The sequence below is a fragment of the Camelus ferus genome, chromosome 5 (genome assembly GCF_009834535.1).
Source record: "Camelus ferus isolate YT-003-E chromosome 5, BCGSAC_Cfer_1.0, whole genome shotgun sequence".
Classification (NCBI taxonomy): Eukaryota; Metazoa; Chordata; class Mammalia; order Artiodactyla; family Camelidae; genus Camelus; species Camelus ferus.
Window position 1 is genome coordinate 53,476,779 of NC_045700.1, and position 12,323 is coordinate 53,489,101.

General features: G+C 38.2%; 2 protein-coding genes across 11 annotated transcripts in view; one reads left to right on the plus strand and one right to left on the minus strand.

Moving 5' to 3' along the window:
* NEUROD1 (neuronal differentiation 1) overlaps positions 1-12,323 on the minus strand; it is a 174,455-nt gene that overhangs the window by 138,621 nt on the left and 23,511 nt on the right. For all 8 annotated transcript variants that reach the window (XM_032479867.1, XM_032479864.1, XM_032479870.1 and 5 more), the window contains exon 5: positions 608-661. The gene's annotated coding sequence lies outside the window, so the exon portion shown is untranslated. The remainder of the gene's footprint in view (positions 1-607; positions 662-12,323) is intronic.
* ITPRID2 (ITPR interacting domain containing 2) overlaps positions 1-12,323 on the plus strand; it is a 79,858-nt gene that overhangs the window by 6,566 nt on the left and 60,969 nt on the right. The window lies entirely within an intron of this gene.

Genomic DNA, 12,323 nt, shown 5'->3' on the forward strand with positions numbered 1-12,323 from the left:
AAAGGGGCCTCAGCTTTTTATTTATTTTTTCCTATATTCAAGTAAGGGTAAGTAGAATTTTACTTGGAGTGGCATATTCTTTTTTCCTTCTTATTTGAATATTGTTTGACTGAAAGACTCACAGGCTTTTCCAGATGACTTAAGATTTCTGTAGTGAATCAAGCTCCACAGTACTCTCTCAGTCTGAGACAGACGGGGAGGTGGGGTAGCAGTTTTCACACAGCAGAAAAAGGGTCAAGTTTTAAATTAGAAATGCTTTTAAGAAGTAGCTCAGATCTATTACTTTTTGTATGCAAAGGCAGAATGGTCTGAAGGGAAGATGATCCAAAATCTTGAAAATAAAATAAAATGCTCCTAAAGCTAAAATCCAATAGCATCCTAGAGATAAGGCACAGTTAAGTAGAACTGCTGATAAACTTCAAGTGGAAGACTTACCAGTCAGGCTACCTCTCCAGCTTTTCTGCACTGGTTTCCTCAGGGGGAGCTGGAGAGAGGACACTTCAAGCACTTAGCTTTAAAATGCACACTTAAGAAGTCAGTGAATAGTAACTATTAGAGTTCTCTGGGTAAACCAGCTTGAATTAAAGGTGCTTCTTCTGTTACTTACTTTCAAGTAGAGCTTCTGGTCCTTGGGGATTACACCAAGAGCAATGAGTCATATCTGCAATGAGGAAGGGAAAGTGTTGTCAAATTTCATGTTGATTCACAGTATTTCAGTGGGGGTAGGGAGACACAAGGGGAGACCAGAGAATCAAATACTTGAGCACTGAAGAGTTTCTAGTTGCTAGAAAAAACTAAAGAACCTTGCTGTTTTCAGATAGAGGAATCTATCACATATAAATTCTTCCTGATTTTTTATTGTTGTTTTCTAATGATGAATTTTGTTCATAAAATGGTCAAGTATGTAGATAAAAAGAAAATGTTTAGCTACCAAGTCAAAAATATTTTTGCCACCTGCTATGTATTTTGCCAACCAGTTAAAATCTTTAGCATTCTTTGGTATAAAGTCTTAAGATGATTGTGGGGTGGAGGGAAATTTTCCTCTGTTAGAATCTTTTGGATTCTAGTCAAACACTTCTGTAATTTCCTTCATCATTTTTAGCTCCTTTTGGCATCACTTATTTTCAAGTATGCCTCTGGAATGTCAAGAAGATGCCAGATATTATTTTGTGTGTTGTATTTTAATATGATATCAGGCTAAAGTTGTTCCTAGAGACTTCAGAAATAAAGGTAGAGTGCTTCTTTCTTATCTTTTAGCAAAATGGAAACCTTTAATTAAGACCCCATGAAGCTTCTGGTCAGTCTCCTACCTGTGCAAGTAGATTAGAAAGGAATTTTTATCCTCTGGCAGTAACAGATTTACTCTGGGGGCATGAGGGGGAGGAGAAATTGAGTAGAAGGAAAACCAGAAGCTACACTTGTCACTTGTTATCAAATGGTCCAAATATGTGGCCCAAAGCCAGTGACTTCACTGCAGTTGTTCTGTATTAAATATTGGTATTTGAATCCTCCTCAGATAAACCTTTCAGAATAATGATTCTGGCAATACTTTGGAATAAACTTCCTATGGTTATTTCCCCAGTTGAGTAAGTCTACAGTTAGAAATTCTATCACTGCTGGCCAGTCTAACTCCCTGAAACAAGCATGTGAGGTTTGTTGTACTGGCACCAACAGGGAAAGGATGGAAGAGCCAGGAGAGACCTCTTGAGATCACTTCATCCATACTAACATCATTCAAAATGGACAGCTCTTTATCAAGGATTTCCAAGGTGTTCGTTACATCAGCAACTGCAGTACGACTAGCCCCATAACAGTAAGAGGTTTGCTTGCCTTTCTGATCAAGAATCGTTGCACTATCAAACAAAGGATGAATTATTTCCTAAGAAGCTTATGAGTAATTCAGGTCTCTACAAGCATTCCAGGAACAAGATTCTTTTTGGTTACCAAGATTATAAGTGTGATTTTGGCCCAAAGGCTTAAAACCAAAGCACATATGCTGTGTCTCACTCGTTCTGTGGGCCATTCCCCCTTTCATTCCTCTAGACTTTTTTTTTTTTTAATCCTTGTTATATTGAGAAACAACAAGTACAAGTATTTTCAGCTGGCTCACCAAAATGAGTCTCTTGTAGGGCTAACATACTTGAATCAACAAGCACAGAAAATAATTAACAGGGAAACTCATCCCTTCTCTATATTTTCTACTCCTTACCCCATTATTTTTAGCTTTGTGACCTTGGGCAAGTCATTTAAGTTCTCTGGGTCTCAGTTTTCTCTCCTGTATAAAATAAGAGCATGAGTCTACATGACTGAAACAATCTCTTTTAGCCCCGACAGTCTATAACCCAGTCTATCATAAAGCAAAACTGTGACCTTTATCATGAAGAAAGGACAGTGGGAGGGAAACGCGTTAAGAATTTTTTCTCATTCCTCCCACTCCCACAAATGCTGCAAACAGCTGAAGTTGGTGACTCAAAACTTTATTAAGTATGTTAATTGTTTGGATGAAGTTTCATACAAAGTTTTTGAAGCTGAAGGGGTGAGAGATTCTAAGCTACAATCTATTATTTTCCCCATTTTTGACTACTTTCAAGACTTGAAACCTGTTGTGTTGTAGAATACTGAGGAACATATCATGTGTTAGTTTCTCAGGAAACAACAGCTAACTGAAGTTAATAGTTAACATTAATAGTGACTTCCTTCTAATTAATAAAATATAACTTTTCATTCCCCACCCCATTTTTGTGATAAATTTGCAGACTTCTGCAAATGCCCAGTATTTCTTTCTAATGCTCCTTTGTTGAAATCCTCCAAAAAAGTTCAAAATATTTATACTCCAGGGAGAAAATACTGCTAAAAATCTACTTGTAATGATTCCATTTTGTACACACAGACTCTTTTCTCTTAGAGTCCAACTGTTTATCTCTGGCATTGAGAGTTGGAGAGGAGAATATGTTATTGATAAACTTCCTTTTGTTCTTCTTGATATGGAGGAGAGAACAAAAACTGTAAGAAAAGTATCGGAGAGGTCGGATAATAACAAAATATCCCATTTTGGTTAGATAGTGTAATTAACAGACTGGGAAAAGGAGCTAATATAAAAGGACTAGTTATGTTTCATTTCCTGAATTGTTACTTCCAAAAACAGACACATTTTGTCCACTTCCCATTTTGTGGAGCTATTGCAAAAATTTCCTGCCATCACAAATCTTAGAGATAGTGAGTCTTAAAAGTTATATGTGGAAAGCCTTCAAGATTTCTGCCCAAGTGCCAATGTAGATTTGGTTTCATGTAAAAAATGGAGGAGCCTGTCCTTCCTATAAGTTGATTTTAGGACCCAGCCTCGAAGACAAGGTAAATCTTTCAAAGATAAAAAAATACTTCATCTTAACTGTCACCTGTATGTCAGGCTGATTAAGGTTAGGTTAGCTCAATGACACCAGTGAGCATTATTAACCATTGCAAATAATTGTGCATGGAGAGACAGCAGCTGCAAGAGACCCAGTGACCAATTACAAAGCTTATGTTTGTATTTTTCCATCACTGCTGAAAAAGTAAACAAGTTTAATTTAAAATTATTTTTATATCTATAAAATCTGACTTATTTAAAAATTTATCTATAGTATAGAACTAAAATAATGTAAATAGTTTTACACCTTTTATTGATAGAATATACAATTTCAGAAGACATCCGAAAGCAAGCATCTGAGACTTTCAACTTTAAAAAACTCTAATTTTCCAGTTTGTTTTCATGGTATATTTTATTAGGCCTTACTTGAAAATTAAAGAAGTGTACCATAGACTTCACTGATCTCAACAAGAGGAGAAAACAATCTATTTTTCATTAGAGTACCTGGTGGTAACCACAGAGAGACGCAGTAATTTGGAAAGCACAATAATGTCTCTGTGAAAATCATGCATGAAGGACCTAATTTTTAAAAGATTAACTCATAAGAGATGATTTCCAGGTACAGCATTTATTTTCTAAACTGCTCTGCTTCGAGGAGTCCTCTCTATAGAATAATTTAAACAATAAGAAAATAAACTTTAAAACATTATATAAGACATTCAATATATTTTTTCTTCAAAACATATTTCACTGATTGAGTAGAGACTCCAGGTAAGAAGGCACTAGCTTTATACTGAAATTCAGGCATTTTCATGAGTTCGGAGGTCTTCATTTAGAAAAACCTCTACCATGCTGAAGCACTAAGAGTCATAAGATTAAAAACTGTCCAATATTATTGTCTACTCCAGACAGTATTATCTTTTCCAACAGACAGATAACAGCTCTTTCATTACTCTGAACCATTACTTGTGTGTCCAAGATAACCTACATTCACAGATAGAGAAGTATTTTCACTTTTGCCTGGAAATGAAGAATGAGGAAATTCAGATGTGAGATTTCTAAAAAGCTAACTTAAAAGATTCTCATTTAGCTATTTACCAGTGTATCAGCACCCTGGTGGACCTAGTCACCCCCTTTGCTCAGAGTTACATACAAGACAGGGAATGGCCCCATTTTTGGCCCCTGCCCTGGGTCTCATATGGCGTGTGGAACAAAATTAATTTTCTTGTTTTCCTGCTGCCATCCCCACCCCACCTCCTACCCCACTTCCCGGTAGACGTGGTAAAGGTCAGGGGGTTCGTCCTGCCTGCTTTACTCTTTGCTTTCAGTTCCTACTACTGCTGAATTCTCTCTTTCACATCCTTCCTCTTGTAGCTGTCCTCTTCTGTGCATTCTTCAGAAACCCAAATGTAAAACATATGTGTGTTCATTTATTTCCCTGAAACATGTTACATCAGGCATTTGGGTTAAAGACTTGGGTGTATATCTTAGGGTATGAAGACAATGTATCCCAGCACAGCATGGCAAATAATGTGAAATTGAACATCAGACATCTGTTCATTGGCAGTATGCGCCACCCTCCAGCACGTTTGCTCAGGACCTAGCTCCTGATGTCTTGTAGGGCCACCTTCCCTGCTTTTTCTGTTCTGGGAATACTTGATTCACCCATCTCTGAAGCAAAACCTTCTTCTCCCACTCTATCATGCAGGCAATATTTTCTTTGTCCGATTTTTAGCTCATTTTAGACAAGCTTCAAATGCAGAACCAAAAATGGCTCACCAAGATGTTTATTCTAAACAAGACAGTTTTTTCCATGAAGAATTCTGTTACCTGCTTTTCAGTTGTCCCCCCACCCCCGCCCCACAGGTTTTGTAGTACACTCTGCATTCTGAAGGCCATCCAATTAGTATTCAGTTTTTGAAGGGCTCTGGCAAGAGACCTAGGATTCATTCCCCTGTTCTCCCTAGTCCCTCCTGACCATACAAATCCCAAGCCCTGTTGATTCTGCTCGAAACATCTCTTTTCCTTCTACTGCTACCCTAATCCAAACCAGCACTGTCTTTTTACCAGTATTAGTTTAACAACCTCCCAACCTATTGTTGGGAGGAACAACTATCCTCTACCAACTTATGTCCAAGTGCTTGGGGGCCTGCAAATTAATTGATAACAGGTTAACAAGAGAAAAGTTAATTTTCACATGCACTTGAGAGCAAGGTTTAAGAAGTGGCTCTCCAGACAGCTGGGAGTACTGGTTTATATACGAGCTTAATGAAGAAAATGGATGAGTTGAAGGGTTTAAAGGATGGACCGTTCTGATGAGGTTTGTTTACACAATTTTCTAGAATGTCTCAGCGCCCAAGTCCTGACTGGAGACTTCCCAGAGACTAAGGCTGTAGCAGCTGACTCTCATAAAGCTCTGCTTTGGTCAGATAAGGGAAGCTCTGATAAGGTTACAGTCCACAGGCGTTTTCCCTTGGAAGTAATCTGCATACTATTTTGGTGGGTTAATGGTCCCTCCACTATCTCCCAACAACCAGTCTTGTTTCCACATACCTGTTCACATTGCAGCCCAAGTTTTTCTAAAACACCTGATCATGACACTCCCTTTCTTAAAAACACTCCAGTGGCTTTTCACTGCCAAGGATTAGGATTTATAATCCTAGATTTACCATTTGCCTACTAAACCTTAAAGAACAGAAAAATAAAAGTGTGTAATCTAGCCTATGTGGTCAAAGTTGATGTACATGGCAGGAAAGGTCAGACAAGGTGGGTAGATTATGATATTAAAAAAAAAATTAGTCTCCAGTGCCATCCCACATTTTGTATCTATGTTTCTCAGATTTTACTGCTGAAATCAGTACTTTGGGCAGTGTGCCAGGTACCAATCTCTTTCTCTTCCCTTCAGTTTTAATTAACATTTCACTCCTTTAAGGCCTTACCAAAACACTTGGCTAAGTAAGTTCATAAGCTTATTCTTATTAGTGTTATAAGTTAATGTGCTCTGCATTTCCACATACAGTGTTTCTATTTTAGTAAGGTCCTTCCTGATTTATTCCACAGAATGACCTATAAAAGGCATTTCAGACACTGAAGCAACAAGCCGAGAAGAAAATTTGAGCAAATGGGTTTCAAACACCTCTTAAACCCCAGGTTCTTGCTCTGCCTAGGATTAGGCCCTCAAGGGAAGAATTCTATTGCCTTTGAGTCATCTGTTCCCCTCAGGGGAGGGCTTCATGCTACTCTGTATTTTTCTAATATGTGGCACCACTCCAGGGTACCACCAGTCATATTCTGCTATTCAGCTGTGATTCCTACATACATGAATTGTCTGTGTGTGTTTTTTAAATAGCTTTATTTAGCCATGAAATTCACCCTTATTTCAAGTTAAGTAGTTTTTAGTAAAAACTCTCAAGAGTTGTGCAACCATCACCACTATCTAATTTTCACACATTCTCATCATTCCCAAAAGAAACCCTGTACACATCAGCAGTCATTCCCAAGTCCCACCTCACTACCCCAACCCCGCACTAGGTAACAAATAATCTACTTTCTGGCTGTATAGATTTCCCTATTCTGGACTTTTTGTACAAATGGAATCATATAATATGTGACTTTCTGTGACTGGCTTCCTTCACCTAGCATGTTTTTAAGATCTATGTTGTAGCACGTATCAGTACTTCATTCCTTTTTGTTGCCAAACAATATTCCATTATATGGGTGTGCCACCATTGTTTGTACAGTCATCAGTTGATGGACATTTGGGTTGTTTCCACTTTGGGTCTATTATGAATAATGCTGCTATGAACATTAACAAGTTTTTGTGTGGACATACGTTGTCAATTCTCTTGCTTGTATACCTCGTTGTGGAATTGTTGGTCATATGCTAATTCTACGCTTAACATTTTGAGAAACTGCCAAACTGTTTCCAAAGTGGCTACACTAGTTTATATTCCCATCAGCAATGTATCAGGGTTCCAATGTCTCCGTATCTTTGCCAACCCTTGTTATTGCCACCCTGGTGGGTGTGAAGAAGCTCATTATGATTTTGATTTGCCTTCCCCTAATGATATGACTCATGATGTTGATCATCTTTTCATGAGCTTACTGGCCATTTGTATATCACCTTTGGAGAAATGTCTATTCACATCCTTTGCCCTTTTTTAATTGTGTTATTTGTCTTTTTATTACTGAGTTGTAAGTTATTTATATACTCTAGATATGCAGAAAGCAGATATGCAGAAAGGGTTGCTTATTTATGGAAAGCGGTCAGTGGTCTCTTTAATTAAGGCAACATTTAGTCAGAAACTGGAAAGCTGCAGGGAACTATCTATGCAGACATACAAAGGAAGGGTTTTCTATGCAGTGGGAGCAGCAGGTACAGTGACCTGGGATAGAACATGCATGGCTCAGTTCAAATTCCCACCCCCCGCCTCTGTAATTCTCATGCAAATAGTATAATGTCTGTACACATTCCAATTTCACCACAGTTTATTTTCTAAAAACATTTTGCCATAATGGATTACATATTGTACCAAACCTAGAAAGATTCAGTTTGGATGTTCCAAAAATTAGATAAATTTAAAACTAAGACAAAACCAAACACAAACTAAAACCTTTGTTCTACATTACATTTTGCATCCCTGCTGAAGCACTGTTTCTGATGTGGCAACTTCAATCCAATTCAACAAACTTAACTGAATGCCTATGGTGATATTTCCCGAATTGTAATTTGTGGACCATATTTGGGGTTCAGAACTTTCACCAGGGATTTGACAATGGTTTGAGTAATTAAACACAGTTAGTCAGGCCTCAGTAATTTATAACTTCGCTTGTATGCTTGTATTCTGGCAATACAGAATGTGGTGAATGCCACTGGAGTGACTTAATTCCAAGGAGCTGTATGTTGGGGAATGTAGACAGCTTATGAACAACCTACCTTGAGTGCCATCAGCTAAGACACACAGGGTGTGTATCGTGGGGTCAGTTCATAACTCATGCCATATATGGCTGTGGTGATTTAATGACTCACTGGAATTAATGTTGAGAATCAGATGTTGTTACCTAGATGCTATGTTCCCATTGATTATCAATATCCAAAGAGAAAATATACTTGCTATGAACATGTCAATGCATTTTACAGCCATTTTCTTAAAAAGTCATCAATTTTGGCAGTAATACCCTGAAAACAAATGCCCGACTTTCTCTGTTCCTCCTTGCCCACACTTGTGATCTCTGTTTCAGATTACCTTAGGCAGTCAGCAAATCTTATTGCCTGGATATGTGAAAGCAAGGTGGTTTGATACTTTCAATATTTAAACTTGGAATATTCCAGAATACCCTAAACAAAACTGAAATGCAATTACGAAATGCCTTCTTGCCTTTTCACCAAACATATTCAATTCCTACCCACTGCCTAAGGTAAAATAATCCTTCCTGCCCTGGAACTCACATTAAAACTCTTTCCTGTTGCTTATCATTTCTTATGTTGTATTTTCCACACTGTATTATATATACATCCCTTGACTGCCAGCACCTAGGAGCATGTCCTAGGGCTGCAGAGGGTTCTCAGTAAATATTTACTAATGTATTATTATTTTGGCCTGGAAGTATTAGCGAGATAAATATCAGAATTGTTCCATGGGTTCAACTTTGTTTCTATTTTGGGTTTTTAGTTTTGTTTCTTTAATTTGTAAAGCTTTGATTTAAAAGAAAACAGGAGAGGATGAGTGGGAAGAAAAGTTTAAAGTGTGTTACTCCTTTAGGGATGTTTTTTTCTTGGGTTTTACCTGCTCTGTGGTTAGAAACAGAATTCAACTTCAAAACAAAACCAGAAGATTCTGTGTTGAGTCCTAATGGCTATTTCCTTTGAATGTGGCTGGAATGATGGTCTTTAAAGGGTGTTACCAGATTAAATCCTTGCCAAGTAAGGAAGGTGGAGCCGTGTGGGAATGAGGCTTTGTTTAATCAGGCTGTATAATGTTTTGCTGAGACATGTTGGGAAAGGCAATCCAAAGTGATGTGGACTCACTGTGAAATCATAGTCTGAAGCACACCTTATAAAATTTAGAGATTTTTTCTTTTTTGCCACCCTCTTGGAAATTCATATTATCACAAATGTTAGAGAAAATTAACTACATATACATATACAGTCATTTCCCTAACATTTGTGGGACTTGAAAAAGAGTGCAATTAAAGGACCACATATAATATATCAAATTATAAATTATGGTAAATATCTCCAAATGAAGTATGTTCTCTCTTCTTACCCTAAAAAAATACAGCTTTAGGCAAAGTTAAAATCTAAAATTCTTGGAGGGGGGACAAACTGGGATTTCAAAATTTTTAGATACTGACAGGCATATGTAGAATAGATAAACAAGATTATACTGTATAGCACAGGGAAATATATACAAGATCTTGTGGTAGCTCACAGCAAAAAAAAAATGTGACAATGAATATATGTATGTTCATGTATAACTGAAAAATTGTGCTCTACACTGGAATTTGACACAGCATTGTAAAATGACTATAACTCAATTTAAAAAAATTATTATGCAAAAAAAGAAATCTAAAATTCTTTGATAACTTTGGAGCCTCATGTTTAGAGAATGGAGATCCTGGAAGGGCCTGCTCTAGAGCCCAGAGGCCCACCCCTCACCCCTCTCTTGCCATCCCCGCCCCATCCCACAAGGTGAGAGGTCTCAAGAGTATCCTTATCACAGCCTCTGTACACAGCTGCCTCTTGGACATCCCTCAGGTCTATGGGTGTTTGCTACATAGTTCATGCCTGGGGACAGACCTGGGGAAGAAGCAGAGGTGGCCGTTTGAGTGGGGAAGACTGGAATTTGAGGTCACCAGAGGAGGCCTGGAAGCCTGGCTCAGGCTCTGTGTGAGCACAGTCCTTCAGTTCCTGGATTCTTTGTCTTGTGCAAAGGGTTGTAGTCAGAGGAAGGACAGAGAGGTTTTCTGAAGCAGAAGGCTCAGAACAGAGGCCCCTCTTGCCTGGGTCAAAGAGCCATCCTCTGTGTGTATGTAAATGTGTGTGTGTGTGTGTGTGTGTGCGCGCACGCAGGTGTGCCATGCTCTGATGCCTATGTGTCTTTTAAAAATATAGAAAATTTGACATATACTCATGGATCGATTAGTTTATCTAAGGGAGAGCTTTAACCTCATGGATGATCTAAAAGGATGAGCAATACAACACATTTGTCGCTGGGTGCACTAAACTTAGTTGACTGTGGTTATCTAAATGCTTCAAACAAATAAAGATATATATCAAAATAATGAGATTAATGCCTCTTTCAGAAAGGCCTGGAAAGCTATCAAATTTCCCTCATCTGTGTGTACTGAGGGATCAACTTCATTCATGCTGCTCTGCTCTGCCTTAGGGAAAAAGAGCACGATGATCTCCTGCTGAAAAGAGCCCAGCAGGGGGCTGATATGTGGTGCCTCCTTCAACTAAATTCCCTCCCGCCTCCACCCTGGCCCGTGTCTTCACAACCTCTTACCTCGCGTGCCCTTGCTCTTCTTGGATGCACTTTGGAAGGGATTTTCTTAAAACTTCACAACCCTTTAACCTCATGAGCTGCTGAATATCTTAAGCCACAGTGAAAGTTGAAGCTCAGTCTTTAGTCTTTTGAACAAAAAATACTCAAGGCCCAACTGTGCTTACTTTTGTGATATGGTGATATTGAAAGGAGACAATTAGTAAAATGAAGTGTGTGAATAAGAAAAAAATGACTTTTTATGTGTGAATGTGGCTTTTCTGAGAGGTAATGTTTTGGCCAGTATCTGTATTTCAGAAGTGGAAAGTCTAAGACCTGAGTCTAGGTAATAGGAAAAGCCATCAAAGTATGTAAGACGCAGTCAAGTAATTCTTAGTAAAATGAATCACATGTTTGAGCAGGTATTACAAATACACATAGGTGAACCACTCAGGTTTAACGCTGTATTTAATAGTCTTTGATAATTTGAAGTAGTGAATTTAATGTACTGTGATTTGATTTGTCAGAAATTGAAATGAGACAAGGTATTTTACAGATATTTTAAGTGATCTGCATCCTGGATCATGATCATTATGACTATTTGTAGGTTTTCTTACTACCTAACCATGTTCTCAAATATGTTATTACTCTGTGAAGAAGAAAGTGGGTAACTGTCCCACATAAAAAACACAGAGGGGGTGAACAAGAGTGCAGTTTGCCTGGGGACAAGGACATTTTGTTAGCTCGCCACCCTCTTTCCAGAATCTAGAATCCGGAATAGCCCATAGTCAGGTCCTTAGTAAGTATTTGTGGCTAACAAAAGAATAAGTGAATTAATGGAAGTCATTTATATCAAGTACTGACTATGGCCCAGAGACTAGTGTTCAGTTTAACTAGTGTGTTTTATGTTGTATGTGTTTTATGTTGTATGGCATTAAATCTTGTGTTATAGGTAAAGAAGATAAGAATCAAGAGGGTTATATAACCTGCCCAAGATAACACAACTTGTGAAGTAACATACTCACCTACCAACTATACTGTCATTTTATTACTTTTATTCCCTCATAGTATTTATATGTATCACAAATTTAAATCTTCCTAGCTATAGTTGGCATATCAAGAGTGTGATAGGTAATATATAGCCAGGAGCTTCCTTTCAAGGCTCCCAGTATAGTTTGAAAGAGGGAAACCAGTAATCTGTAATCTAAAGCAGCAAAATTCTATACACTTAGAAATCCTGGCTCCTCTGCCTCAGTGAAAGCAGAATTCCTGAGCAGACTTTTTTGGGGGGGAGGGGTAATTAGGTTTATTTATTTATTTTTAATGGAGGTACCGGGGACTTCATACATGCTAAGCATGTGCTCTACCACTGAGCTGTACCCTCCCCCTGAGCAGACTTCTGATCTCTTTCTGGTGGCAGTCAATACTCAGGGACCTGTGATGGCCACACATATCTGGAAGAACAAAGTGTCACTTGTTCTCCAGAACCTTTC